Below are 15,191 nucleotides of genomic sequence, written 5' to 3'. Positions count from 1 at the left end.
AGTTCAGTGGCTGGGGCCCTGTGTGGGTAGTTCAGTGGCTGGGGCCCTTGCTCGGCGGTGAGGAGAGGAGAGGGGGGAGGGGGAACTGTACATTTTCCCAGAGTCAGGGGAAACCTGATTGATCTCTGAGTGTAAAATCAATAAGAAAACACTGTCATTTCTATAAAGGATGAGCTGGAAAGGGAAAATAAATTGAGACTCCAGATCAGGCTGGGCCGAGGTGGTGCAGCACACACACACACACAACCACACACTCACACAGAAACACACACACACGCACACAACCACACACACACACAACCACACAACCACACACACACAACCACACACTCACACAGAAACACACACACACACACGCACACAACCACACACGCACACAACCACACAAACACACACACGGACAGCCCTCCTGAATGCAGGTCTAATTAATTCAGAGCATCAGTCTGTATTTTGATAATGTTGTGTCCACAGCTTCTATCTCACAGGTGCCTCCCCTCTCCTCTTCTCCTCTCCTCTCCCCTCTCATCTTCTCTTCTCCTCTCCCCTACTCCTACACTCTCCTCCCCTCCTTTCCTCTTCTCCCCCTTCCATCCTCTCCCATCCCCTCCTCTCCTCTCCTCTCCTCTCCTCTCCTCTCCTCTCCTTTCCTCTCCTCTCGGTTTGTCCTCTCCCCTCCCTCTTATCCTTTCCTCCTCTCCTCTCCCTTCCATTCATCTCCTTTCCCTTCCATTTCTCTCCTCTCCCCACCTCTCCCTTCCACTCATCTCCCCTCCTCTCCTCCTATCTTTCCCCCCTCCTCTCCTCTTCCCCCTCCTCATCTTCTCTCCTCTCCCCTTCCACTCCTCCTCTCCTCACCCCTCCTCACCCCTCCCCGTTCTACTCCTCTTCCACTTCTCCCCTCTCCTTCCCTCCCCTCTTCTCCTCTCTTCTCCTTTCTTACAAGTCTTCCTCCTCTCCTCTCCTTTCTCCACCTCTCCTCTCCACTCCTCTCCATCTCTTCTACCTCCCCCCTCCCCTCTCCTCCTCTATTCTCCTCTCCTTTCTTCTCCTCCTCTCCTCTTCACCTCTGGTCTGGTCTGGTCTCCTCTTCTCCTTTCCACCTCACCTCCCTCTTCCACTCATCTCCGCTCCACTTCTCTCTTCTCCTCCCATCTTTCCACTTTCCACTCCTCCCCTCCCCTCCCCTCCTCTCTTCTAATTTCTTCAACTCTTCCTTCTCTCCTCTCCACTCCTCCCCTCTTCTCCTCTCCTCCTAGCCACCTCTCCTCTCATCTCTTTACCTGTCCCCTCCCTTCCCCTCCTCTCCTTTCCTCTCCTACTCCTCCCCTCCTCTCGTCTCCTCTCCCTTCCCCTCCTTTCCTCCCGTCCTACTCCTGCTCCACTCCTCCTCTCCTCCCCTCCCCTCCTCCTTTCCACCTCTCCTACTCCTCCCCTCCCCTCTGGTCTCCTCTCCTCTTCTAATTTCCTCCTCTCCTCTCCTCGCCCCACCTCACCTCCCCCTTCCACTCATCTCCGCTCCACTTCTCTCTTCTCAACCCTCTCCCTTTTCCTCTCCTCTCCCCTTTCCACTCCTCCTCTCTTCTCCTCTCTCTTCCTCCTCTCTTCTCCTTTCGTCAACTCTTCTCTCTCTCCTCTCCACTCCTCCCCTCCTACTCTCTTCTCTTCTCCTCCTATCCACCTCTCCTCTCCTCTCTTCACCTCTACCCTCCCCTCCCTTCCTCTCCTACTCCTCCCCTCCTCCTCTACCCTCCCCACCTCTCCTCCCCTCCTCCTCTCCTCCGCTCCTCATCGTACCGTGGCAGAGTGTTCTATCTTAAATGTAAATGTATCTACATCAGCTCTTTATTAGTCTTTGTATATTTCATCATACCATCAACATCGCCACAATGAGGAATCACACACTTGCCCCCACCTCCCCCATCCTCATTTCTCCCTTCCCCCTCCATGACTCCTGATTAATCCGTTTTATTCTTTTCAGAAATACATCACACACTGGAGTGGATTAAATCAGAAATGGAAAGCCATTGTGTTTCTTGCGTGTCCTTTATCAGAACTAATGTAGCGACTGGTGGTCGTTTGTCTTGAGTTGTTACAAGAAATAAAGACTGGTGCACTTTCTATTCTGCTGTGGGACGGGAGATATTGGCCCCAGATGAATTTACTGCTTCTCATCTCTTACCAGCTCCTTTTTCTGTCTGCTGTGTCTCCTCTCATATCTGTCAGGTTTAGATATGCTGCTTCCTCTTATTCCTCTCTGGTTAACCTTGATCTCTTCATCTATTACATTCTACTGGTTCCAGCACTGACAATGACTGGATATAGACCTTATGGCTCTATTCAACTGACATCTACAGAAACCATTTAATAATCTCAATTTTCAGAGGAACCACTTAATAATCTAAATTTTCAGAGGAACCATTTAATAATCTCAACACTCAGAGGAACCACTTAATAATGTCAACTTTCAGAGGAACCATTTAATAATCTCAACTTTCAGAGGAACCACTTAATAATCTCAATTTTCAGAGGAACCACTTAATAATCTCAATTTTCAGAGGAACCACTTAATAATCTCAATTTTCAGAGGAACCATTTAATAATCTCAATTTTCAGAGGAACCACTTAATAATCTCAATTTTCAGAGGAACCACTTAATAATCTCAATTTTCAGAGGAACCATTTAATAATCTAAATTTTCAGAGGAACCACTTAATAATCTCAATTTTCAGAGGAACCATTTAATAATCTCAATTTTCAGAGGAACCATTTAATAATCTCAACACTCAGAGGAACCACTTAATAATCTCAACTTTCAGAGGAACCATTTAATAATCTCAACACTCAGAGGAACCACTTAATAATCAACATTTTCAGAGGAACCACTTAATAATCTCAATTTTCAGAGGAACCATTTAATAATCTAAATTTTCAGAGGAACCACTTAATAATCTCAACTTTCAGAGGAACCATTTAATAATCTCAACACTCAGAGGAACCACTTAATAATCTCAACTTTCAGAGGAACCATTTAATAATCTCAACACTCAGAGGAACCACTTAATAATCTCAATTTTCAGAGGAACCACTTAATAATCTCAATTTTCAGAGGAACCACTTAATAATCTCAATTTTCAGAGGAACCATTTAATAATCTCAATTTTCAGAGGAACCATTTAATAATCTCAACACTCAGAGGAACCACTTAATAATCTCAACTTTCAGAGGAACCATTTAATAATCTCAACACTCAGAGGAACCACTTAATCGACCTGGCCCGGGTACCCTGGAAGGATATTGACCTCATCCCGTCAGTTGAGGATGCCTGGTCATTCTTTAAATGTTACTTCCTCACCATATTAGACAAGCATGCTCCGTTCAAAAAATGCAGAACCAAGAACAGATATAGCCCTTGGTTCACTCCAGACCTGACTGCCCTCGACCAGCACAAAAACATCCTGTGGCGAACTGCAATAGCATCGAAGAGCCCCCGCGATATGCAACTGTTCAGGGAAGTCAGGAACCAATACACGCAGTCAGTCAGGAAAGCAAAGGCCAGCTTTTTCAAGCAGAAATTTGCATCCTGTAGCTCTAACTCCAAAAAGTTCTGGGATACTGTAAAGTCCATGGAGAACAAGAGCACCTCCTCCCAGCTGCCCACTGCACTGAGGCTAGGTAACACGGTCACCACCGATAAATCCGTGATAATCGAAGACTTCAACAAGCATTTCTCAATGGCTGGCCATGCCTTCCTCCTGGCGACTCCAACCTTGGCCAACAGCCCCGCCCCCCCCGCTGCTACTCGCCCTCCCCAGCTTCTCCTTTACCCAAATCCAGATAGCAGATGTTTTGAAAGAGCTGGAAAACCTGGACCCATACAAATCAGCTGGGCTTGACAATCTGGACCCCCTATTTCTGAAACTGTCCGCCGCCATTGTCGCACCCCCTATTACCAGCCTGTTCAACCTCTCCTTCGTATCATCTGAGATCCCCAAGGATTGGAAAGCTGCCGCGGTCATCCCCCTCTTCAAAGGGGGAGACACCCTGGACCCAAACTGTTACAGACCTATATCCATCCTGCCCTGCCTATCTAAGGTCTTCGAAAGCCAAGTCAACAAACAGATCACTGACCATCTCGAATCCCACCGTACCTTCTCCGCTGTGCAATCCGGTTTCCGAGCCGGTCACGGGTGCACCTCAGCCACGCTCAAGGTACTAAACGATATCATAACCGCCATCGATAAAAGACATTACTGTGCAGCCGTCTTCATCGACCTGGCCAAGGCTTTCGACTCTGTCAATCACCATATTCTTATCGGCAGACTCAGTAGCCTCGGTTTTTCTAATGACTGCCTTGCCTGGTTCACCAACTACTTTGCAGACAGAGTTCAGTGTGTCAAATCGGAGGGCATGTTGTCCGGTCCTCTGGCAGTCTCTATGGGGGTACCACAGGGTTCAATTCTCGGGCCGACTCTTTTCTCTGTATACATCAATGATGTTGCTCTTGCTGCGGGCGATTCCCTGATCCACCTCTACGCAGACGACACCATTCTATATACTTCCGGCCCTTCCTTGGACACTGTGCTATCTAACCTCCAAACGAGCTTCAATGCCATACAACACTCCTTCCGTGGCCTCCAACTGCTCTTAAACGCTAGTAAAACCAAATGCATGCTTTTCAACCGTTCGCTGCCTGCACCCGCACGCCCGACTAGCATCACCACCCTGGACGGTTCCGACCTAGAATATGTGGACATCTATAAGTACCTAGGTGTCTGGCTAGACTGCAAACTCTCCTTCCAGACTCATATCAAACATCTCCAATCCAAAATCAAAGCAAGAATCGGCTTTCTATTCCGCAACAAAGCCTCCTTCACTCACGCCGCCAAACTTACCCTAGTAAAACTGACTATCCTACCGATCCTCGACTTCGGCGATGTCATCTACAAAATAGCTTCCAATACTCTACTCAGCAAACTGGATGCAGTTTATCACAGTGCCATTCGTTTTGTTACTAAAGCACCTTATACGACCCACCACTGCGACCTGTATGCCCTAGTCGGCTGGCCCTCGCTACATGTTCGTCGTCAGACCCACTGGCTCCAGGTCATCTACAAGGCTATGCTAGGTAAAGTGCCGCCTTATCTCAGTTCACTGGTCACGATGGCTACACCCACCCGCAGCACGCGCTCCAGCAGGTGTATCTCACTGATCATCCCTAAAGCCAAAACCTCATTTGGACGCCTTTCCTTCCAGTTCTCTGCTGCCTGCGACTGGAACGAATTGCAAAAATCTCTGAAGTTGGAGACTTTTATCTCCCTCAACAACTTTAAAAATCTGCTATCCGAGCAGCTAACCGATCGCTGCAGCTGTACATAGTCCATCTGTAAACTACCCACCCAATTTACCTACCTCACCCCCCATACTGCTTTTATTTATTTACTTTTCTGCTCTTTTGCACACCAGTATCTCTTCTTGCACATGATCATCTGATGATTTATCACTCCAGTGTTAATCTGCTAAATTGTAATTATTCGATTTATTGCCTACCTCATGCCTTTTGCACACATTGTATATAGATTCTCTTTTTTTCTACCATGTTATTGACTTGCTTATTGTTTACTCCATGTGTAACTCTGTGTTGTCTGTTCACACTGCTATGCTTTATCTTGGCCAGGTCGCAGTTGCAAATGAGAACTTGTTCTCAACTAGCCTACCTGGTTAAATAAAGGTGAAATAAAAATAAAATAAAAAATAAAATAATCAACATTTTCAGAGGAACCACTTAATAATCTCAATTTTCAGAGGAACCATTTAATAATCTAAATTTTCAGAGGAACCACTTAATAATCTCAACTTTCAGAGGAACCATTTAATAATCTCAACACTCAGAGGAACCACTTAATAATCTCAATTTTCAGAGGAACCACTTAATAATCTCAATTTTCAGAGGAACCACTTAATAATCTCAACTTTCAGAGGAACCATTTAATCATCTCAACTTTCAAAGGAACCATTTAATCATCTCAATTTTCAGAGGAACCATTTAATCATCTCAATTTTCAGAGGAACCACTTAATAATCTCAACTTTCAAAGGAACCATTTAATCATTTCAACTTTCAGAGGAACCATTTAATAATCTAAACTTTCAGAGGAACCATTTAATATACTCAATTTTCAGAGGAACCATTTAATAATCTCAATTTTCAGAAGAACCATTTAATAATCTAAATTTTCAGAGGAACCATTTAATAATCTCAACTTTCAGAGGAACCATTTAATAATCTCAACTTTCAGAGGAAGCATTTAATAATCTCAATTTTCAGAGGAACCATTTAATAATCTCAACACTCAGAGGAACAACTTAATAATCTCAATTTTCAGAGGAACCACTTAATAATCTCAATTTTCAGAGGAACCACTTAATAATCTCAATTTTCAGAGGAACCATTTAATAATCTAAATTTTCAGAGGAACCACTTAATAATCTCAATTTTCAGAGGAACCATTTAATAATCTCAATTTTCAGAGGAACCATTTAATAATCTCAACACTCAGAGGAACCATTTAATCATCTCAATTTTCAGAGGAACCATTTAATAATCTCAACACTCAGAGGAACCACTTAATAATCAAAATTTTCAGAGGAACCACTTAATAATCTCAATTTTCAGAGGAACTATTTAATAATCTAAATTTTCAGAGGAACCACTTAATAATCTCAATTTTCAGAGGAACCATTTAATAATCTCAACACTCAGAGGAACCACTTAATAATCTCAACTTTCAGAGGAACCATTTAATAATCTCAACACTCAGAGGAACCACTTAATAATCTCAATTTTCAGAGGAACCACTTAATAATCTCAATTTTCAGAGGAACCACTTAATAATCTCAATTTTCAGAGGAACCATTTAATAATCTAAATTTTCAGAGGAACCATTTAATAATCTCAACACTCAGAGGAACCACTTAATAATCTCAACTTTCAGAGGAACCATTTAATAATCTCAACACTCAGAGGAACCACTTAATCGACCTGGCCCGGGTACCCTGGAAGGATATTGACCTCATCCCGTCAGTTGAGGATGCCTGGTCATTCTTTAAATGTTACTTCCTCACCATATTAGACAAGCATGCTCCGTTCAAAAAATGCAGAACCAAGAACAGATATAGCCCTTGGTTCACTCCAGACCTGACTGCCCTCGACCAGCACAAAAACATCCTGTGGCGAACTGCAATAGCATCGAAGAGCCCCCGCGATATGCAACTGTTCAGGGAAGTCAGGAACCAATACACGCAGTCAGTCAGGAAAGCAAAGGCCAGCTTTTACAAGCAGAAATTTGCATCCTGTAGCTCTAACTCCAAAAAGTTCTGGGATACTGTAAAGTCCATGGAGAACAAGAGCACCTCCTCCCAGCTGCCCACTGCACTGAGGCTAGGTAACACGGTCACCACCGATAAATCCGTGATAATCGAAGACTTCAACAAGCATTTCTCAATGGCTGGCCATGCCTTCCTCCTGGCGACTCCAACCTTGGCCAACAGCCCCGCCCCCCCCGCTGCTACTCGCCCTCCCCAGCTTCTCCTTTACCCAAATCCAGATAGCAGATGTTTTGAAAGAGCTGGAAAACCTGGACCCATACAAATCAGCTGGGCTTGACAATCTGGACCCCCTATTTCTGAAACTGTCCGCCGCCATTGTCGCACCCCCTATTACCAGCCTGTTCAACCTCTCCTTCGTATCATCTGAGATCCCCAAGGATTGGAAAGCTGCCGCGGTCATCCCCCTCTTCAAAGGGGGAGACACCCTGGACCCAAACTGTTACAGACCTATATCCATCCTGCCCTGCCTATCTAAGGTCTTCGAAAGCCAAGTCAACAAACAGATCACTGACCATCTCGAATCCCACCGTACCTTCTCCGCTGTGCAATCCGGTTTCCGAGCCGGTCACGGGTGCACCTCAGCCACGCTCAAGGTACTAAACGATATCATAACCGCCATCGATAAAAGACATTACTGTGCAGCCGTCTTCATCGACCTGGCCAAGGCTTTCGACTCTGTCAATCACCATATTCTTATCGGCAGACTCAGTAGCCTCGGTTTTTCTAATGACTGCCTTGCCTGGTTCACCAACTACTTTGCAGACAGAGTTCAGTGTGTCAAATCGGAGGGCATGTTGTCCGGTCCTCTGGCAGTCTCTATGGGGGTACCACAGGGTTCAATTCTCGGGCCGACTCTTTTCTCTGTATACATCAATGATGTTGCTCTTGCTGCGGGCGATTCCCTGATCCACCTCTACGCAGACGACACCATTCTTTATACTTCCGGCCCTTCCTTGGACACTGTGCTATCTAACCTCCAAACGAGCTTCAATGCCATACAACACTCCTTCCGTGGCCTCCAACTGCTCTTAAACGCTAGTAAAACCAAATGCATGCTTTTCAACCGTTCGCTGCCTGCACCCGCACGCCCGACTAGCATCACCACCCTGGACGGTTCCGACCTAGAATATGTGGACATCTATAAGTACCTAGGTGTCTGGCTAGACTGCAAACTCTCCTTCCAGACTCATATCAAACATCTCCAATCCAAAATCAAAGCAAGAATCGGCTTTCTATTCCGCAACAAAGCCTCCTTCACTCACGCCGCCAAACTTACCCTAGTAAAACTGACTATCCTACCGATCCTCGACTTCGGCGATGTCATCTACAAAATAGCTTCCAATACTCTACTCAGCAAACTGGATGCAGTTTATCACAGTGCCATTCGTTTTGTTACTAAAGCACCTTATACGACCCACCACTGCGACCTGTATGCCCTAGTCGGCTGGCCCTCGCTACATGTTCGTCGTCAGACCCACTGGCTCCAGGTCATCTACAAGGCTATGCTAGGTAAAGTGCCGCCTTATCTCAGTTCACTGGTCACGATGGCTACACCCACCCGCAGCACGCGCTCCAGCAGGTGTATCTCACTGATCATCCCTAAAGCCAAAACCTCATTTGGACGCCTTTCCTTCCAGTTCTCTGCTGCCTGCGACTGGAACGAATTGCAAAAATCTCTGAAGTTGGAGACTTTTATCTCCCTCAACAACTTTAAAAATCTGCTATCCGAGCAGCTAACCGATCGCTGCAGCTGTACATAGTCCATCTGTAAACTACCCACCCAATTTACCTACCTCACCCCCCATACTGCTTTTATTTATTTACTTTTCTGCTCTTTTGCACACCAGTATCTCTTCTTGCACATGATCATCTGATGATTTATCACTCCAGTGTTAATCTGCTAAATTGTAATTATTCGATTTATTGCCTACCTCATGCCTTTTGCACACATTGTATATAGATTCTCTTTTTTTCTACCATGTTATTGACTTGCTTATTGTTTACTCCATGTGTAACTCTGTGTTGTCTGTTCACACTGCTATGCTTTATCTTGGCCAGGTCGCAGTTGCAAATGAGAACTTGTTCTCAACTAGCCTACCTGGTTAAATAAAGGTGAAATAAAAATGAAATAAAAAATAAAATAATCAACATTTTCAGAGGAACCACTTAATAATCTCAATTTTCAGAGGAACCATTTAATAATCTAAATTTTCAGAGGAACCACTTAATAATCTCAACTTTCAGAGGAACCATTTAATAATCTCAACACTCAGAGGAACCACTTAATAATCTCAATTTTCAGAGGAACCACTTAATAATCTCAATTTTCAGAGGAACCACTTAATAATCTCAACTTTCAGAGGAACCATTTAATCATCTCAACTTTCAAAGGAACCATTTAATCATCTCAATTTTCAGAGGAACCATTTAATCATCTCAATTTTCAGAGGAACCACTTAATAATCTCAACTTTCAAAGGAACCATTTAATCATTTCAACTTTCAGAGGAACCATTTAATAATCTAAACTTTCAGAGGAACCATTTAATATACTCAATTTTCAGAGGAACCATTTAATAATCTCAATTTTCAGAAGAACCATTTAATAATCTAAATTTTCAGAGGAACCATTTAATAATCTCAACTTTCAGAGGAAGCATTTAATAATCTCAATTTTCAGAGGAACCATTTAATAATCTCAACACTCAGAGGAACCACTTAATAATCTCAATTTTCAGAGGAACCACTTAATAATCTCAATTTTCAGAGGAACCATTTAATAATCTAAATTTTCAGAGGAACCACTTAATAATCTCAATTTTCAGAGGAACCATTTAATAATCTCAATTTTCAGAGGAACCATTTAATAATCTCAACACTCAGAGGAACCATTTAATCATCTCAATTTTCAGAGGAACCATTTAATAATCTCAACACTCAGAGGAACCACTTAATAATCAAAATTTTCAGAGGAACCACTTAATAATCTCAATTTTCAGAGGAACTATTTAATAATCTAAATTTTCAGAGGAACCACTTAATAATCTCAATTTTCAGAGGAACCATTTATTAATCTCAACACTCAGAGGAACCACTTAATAATCTCAACTTTCAGAGGAACCATTTAATAATCTCAACACTCAGAGGAACCACTTAATAATCTCAATTTTCAGAGGAACCACTTAATAATCTCAATTTTCAGAGGAACCACTTAATAATCTCAATTTTCAGAGGAACCATTTAATAATCTCAATTTTCAGAGGAACCATTTAATAATCTCAACACTCAGAGGAACCACTTAATAATCTCAACTTTCAGAGGAACCATTTAATAATCTCAACACTCAGAGGAACCACTTAATCGACCTGGCCCGGGTACCCTGGAAGGATATTGACCTCATCCCGTCAGTTGAGGATGCCTGGTCATTCTTTAAATGTTACTTCCTCACCATATTAGACAAGCATGCTCCGTTCAAAAAATGCAGAACCAAGAACAGATATAGCCCTTGGTTCACTCCAGACCTGACTGCCCTCGACCAGCACAAAAACATCCTGTGGCGAACTGCAATAGCATCGAAGAGCCCCCGCGATATGCAACTGTTCAGGGAAGTCAGGAACCAATACACGCAGTCAGTCAGGAAAGCAAAGGCCAGCTTTTACAAGCAGAAATTTGCATCCTGTAGCTCTAACTCCAAAAAGTTCTGGGATACTGTAAAGTCCATGGAGAACAAGAGCACCTCCTCCCAGCTGCCCACTGCACTGAGGCTAGGTAACACGGTCACCACCGATAAATCCGTGATAATCGAAGACTTCAACAAGCATTTCTCAATGGCTGGCCATGCCTTCCTCCTGGCGACTCCAACCTTGGCCAACAGCCCCGCCCCCCCCGCTGCTACTCGCCCTCCCCAGCTTCTCCTTTACCCAAATCCAGATAGCAGATGTTTTGAAAGAGCTGGAAAACCTGGACCCATACAAATCAGCTGGGCTTGACAATCTGGACCCCCTATTTCTGAAACTGTCCGCCGCCATTGTCGCACCCCCTATTACCAGCCTGTTCAACCTCTCCTTCGTATCATCTGAGATCCCCAAGGATTGGAAAGCTGCCGCGGTCATCCCCCTCTTCAAAGGGGGAGACACCCTGGACCCAAACTGTTACAGACCTATATCCATCCTGCCCTGCCTATCTAAGGTCTTCGAAAGCCAAGTCAACAAACAGTTTACTGACCATCTCGAATCCCACCGTACCTTCTCCGCTGTGCAATCCGGTTTCCGAGCCGGTCACGGGTGCACCTCAGCCACGCTCAAGGTACTAAACGATATCATAACCGCCATCGATAAAAGACATTACTGTGCAGCCGTCTTCATCGACCTGGCCAAGGCTTTCGACTCTGTCAATCACCATATTCTTATCGGCAGACTCAGTAGCCTCGGTTTTTCTAATGACTGCCTTGCCTGGTTCACCAACTACTTTGCAGACAGAGTTCAGTGTGTCAAATCGGAGGGCATGTTGTCCGGTCCTCTGGCAGTCTCTATGGGGGTACCACAGGGTTCAATTCTCGGGCCGACTCTTTTCTCTGTATACATCAATGATGTTGCTCTTGCTGCGGGCGATTCCCTGATCCACCTCTACGCAGACGACACCATTCTATATACTTCCGGCCCTTCCTTGGACACTGTGCTATCTAACCTCCAAACGAGCTTCAATGCCATACAACACTCCTTCCGTGGCCTCCAACTGCTCTTAAACGCTAGTAAAACCAAATGCATGCTTTTCAACCGTTCGCTGCCTGCACCCGCACGCCCGACTAGCATCACCACCCTGGACGGTTCCGACCTAGAATATGTGGACATCTATAAGTACCTAGGTGTCTGGCTAGACTGCAAACTCTCCTTCCAGACTCATATCAAACATCTCCAATCCAAAATCAAAGCAAGAATCGGCTTTCTATTCCGCAACAAAGCCTCCTTCACTCACGCCGCCAAACTTACCCTAGTAAAACTGACTATCCTACCGATCCTCGACTTCGGCGATGTCATCTACAAAATAGCTTCCAATACTCTACTCAGCAAACTGGATGCAGTTTATCACAGTGCCATTCGTTTTGTTACTAAAGCACCTTATACGACCCACCACTGCGACCTGTATGCCCTAGTCGGCTGGCCCTCGCTACATGTTCGTCGTCAGACCCACTGGCTCCAGGTCATCTACAAGGCTATGCTAGGTAAAGTGCCGCCTTATCTCAGTTCACTGGTCACGATGGCTACACCCACCCGCAGCACGCGCTCCAGCAGGTGTATCTCACTGATCATCCCTAAAGCCAAAACCTCATTTGGACGCCTTTCCTTCCAGTTCTCTGCTGCCTGCGACTGGAACGAATTGCAAAAATCTCTGAAGTTGGAGACTTTTATCTCCCTCAACAACTTTAAAAATCTGCTATCCGAGCAGCTAACCGATCGCTGCAGCTGTACATAGTCCATCTGTAAACTACCCACCCAATTTACCTACCTCACCCCCCATACTGCTTTTATTTATTTACTTTTCTGCTCTTTTGCACACCAGTATCTCTTCTTGCACATGATCATCTGATGATTTATCACTCCAGTGTTAATCTGCTAAATTGTAATTATTCGATTTATTGCCTACCTCATGCCTTTTGCACACATTGTATATAGATTCTCTTTTTTTCTACCATGTTATTGACTTGCTTATTGTTTACTCCATGTGTAACTCTGTGTTGTCTGTTCACACTGCTATGCTTTATCTTGGCCAGGTCGCAGTTGCAAATGAGAACTTGTTCTCAACTAGCCTACCTGGTTAAATAAAGGTGAAATAAAAATAAAATAAAAAATAAAATAATCAACATTTTCAGAGGAACCACTTAATAATCTCAATTTTCAGAGGAACCATTTAATAATCTAAATTTTCAGAGGAACCACTTAATAATCTCAACTTTCAGAGGAACCATTTAATAATCTCAACACTCAGAGGAACCACTTAATAATCTCAATTTTCAGAGGAACCACTTAATAATCTCAATTTTCAGAGGAACCACTTAATAATCTCAACTTTCAGAGGAACCATTTAATCATCTCAATTTTCAGAGGAACCATTTAATCATCTCAATTTTCAGAGGAACCACTTAATAATCTCAACTTTCAAAGGAACCATTTAATCATTTCAACTTTCAGAGGAACCATTTAATAATCTCAACTTTCAGAGGAACCATTTAATATACTCAATTTTCAGAGGAACCATTTAATAATCTCAATTTTCAGAAGAACCATTTAATAATCTAAATTTTCAGAGGAACCATTTAATAATCTCAACTTTCAGAGGAAGCATTTAATAATCTCAATTTTCAGAGGAACCATTTAATAATCTCAACACTCAGAGGAACCACTTAATAATCTCAATTTTCAGAGGAACCACTTAATAATCTCAATTTTCAGAGGAACCACTTAATAATCTCAACTTTCAGAGGAACCATTTAATAATCTCAATTTTCAGAGGAACCACTTAATAATCTCAATTTTCAGAGGAACCACTTAATAATCTCAACTTTCAGAGGAACCATTTAATCATCTCAACTTTCAAAGGAACCATTTAATCATCTCAATTTTCAGAGGAACCATTTAATAATCTCAACTTTCAGAGGAACCATTTAATATACTCAATTTTCAGAGGAACCATTTAATAATCTCAATTTTCAGAAGAACCATTTAACAATCTCAACTTTCAGAGGAACCATTTAATAATCTCAATTTTCAGAGGAACCATTTAATAATCTCAATTTTCAGAGGAACCATTTAATAATCTCAACACTCAGAGGAACCACTTAATAATCTCAATTTTCAGAGGAACCACTTAATAATCTCAATTTTCAGAGGAACCACTTAATAATCTCAACTTTCAGAGGAACCATTTAATAATCTCAATTTTCAGAGGAACCACTTAATAATCTCAATTTTCAGAGGAACCACTTAATAATCTCAACTTTCAAAGGAACCATTTAATCATCTCAATTTTCAGAGGAACCATTTAATAATCTAAATTTTCAGAGGAACCACTTAATAATCTCAACTTTCAAAGGAACCATTTAATCATTTCAACTTTCAGAGGAACCATTTAATATCTCAACTTTCAGAGGAACCATTTAATATACTCAATTTTCAGAGGAACCATTTAATAATCTCAATTTTCAGAAGAACCATTTAATAATCTCAACTTTCAGAGGAACCATTTAATAATCTCAACTTTCAGAGGAACCATTTAATAATCTCAACTTTCAGAGGAACCATTTAATAATCTCAATTTTCAGAGGAACCATTTAATAATCTCAATTTTCAGAGGAACCATTTACTAATCTCAATTTTCAGAGGAACCATTTAATCATCTCAACTTTCAGAGGAACCATTTAATATACTCAACTTTCAGAGGAACCATTTAATAATCTCAATTTTCAGAGGAACCACTTAATAATCTCAATTTTCAGAGGAACCACTTAATAATCTCAATTTTCAGAGGAACCATTTAAGAATCTCAATTTTCAGAGGAACCATTTAATAATCTCAATTTTCAGAGGAACCATTTAATAATCTCAATTTTCAGAGGAACCATTTAATCATCTCAATTTTCAGAGGAACCATTTAATCATCTCAACTTTCAGAGGAACCATTTAATATACTCAACTTTCAGAGGAACCATTTAATAATCTACATTTTCAGAGGAACCATGTTCACTGAGTTCCCTCTCCTATGTTTTATCTGATCAGTGCTCGTGATGGGCTTCTGTGTCACAGCCATGTCGT

The sequence above is a fragment of the Salvelinus fontinalis genome, chromosome 38 (genome assembly GCF_029448725.1).
Source record: "Salvelinus fontinalis isolate EN_2023a chromosome 38, ASM2944872v1, whole genome shotgun sequence".
Taxonomy (NCBI): domain Eukaryota; kingdom Metazoa; phylum Chordata; class Actinopteri; order Salmoniformes; family Salmonidae; genus Salvelinus; species Salvelinus fontinalis.
This window is presented reverse-complemented; position numbering follows the sequence as displayed.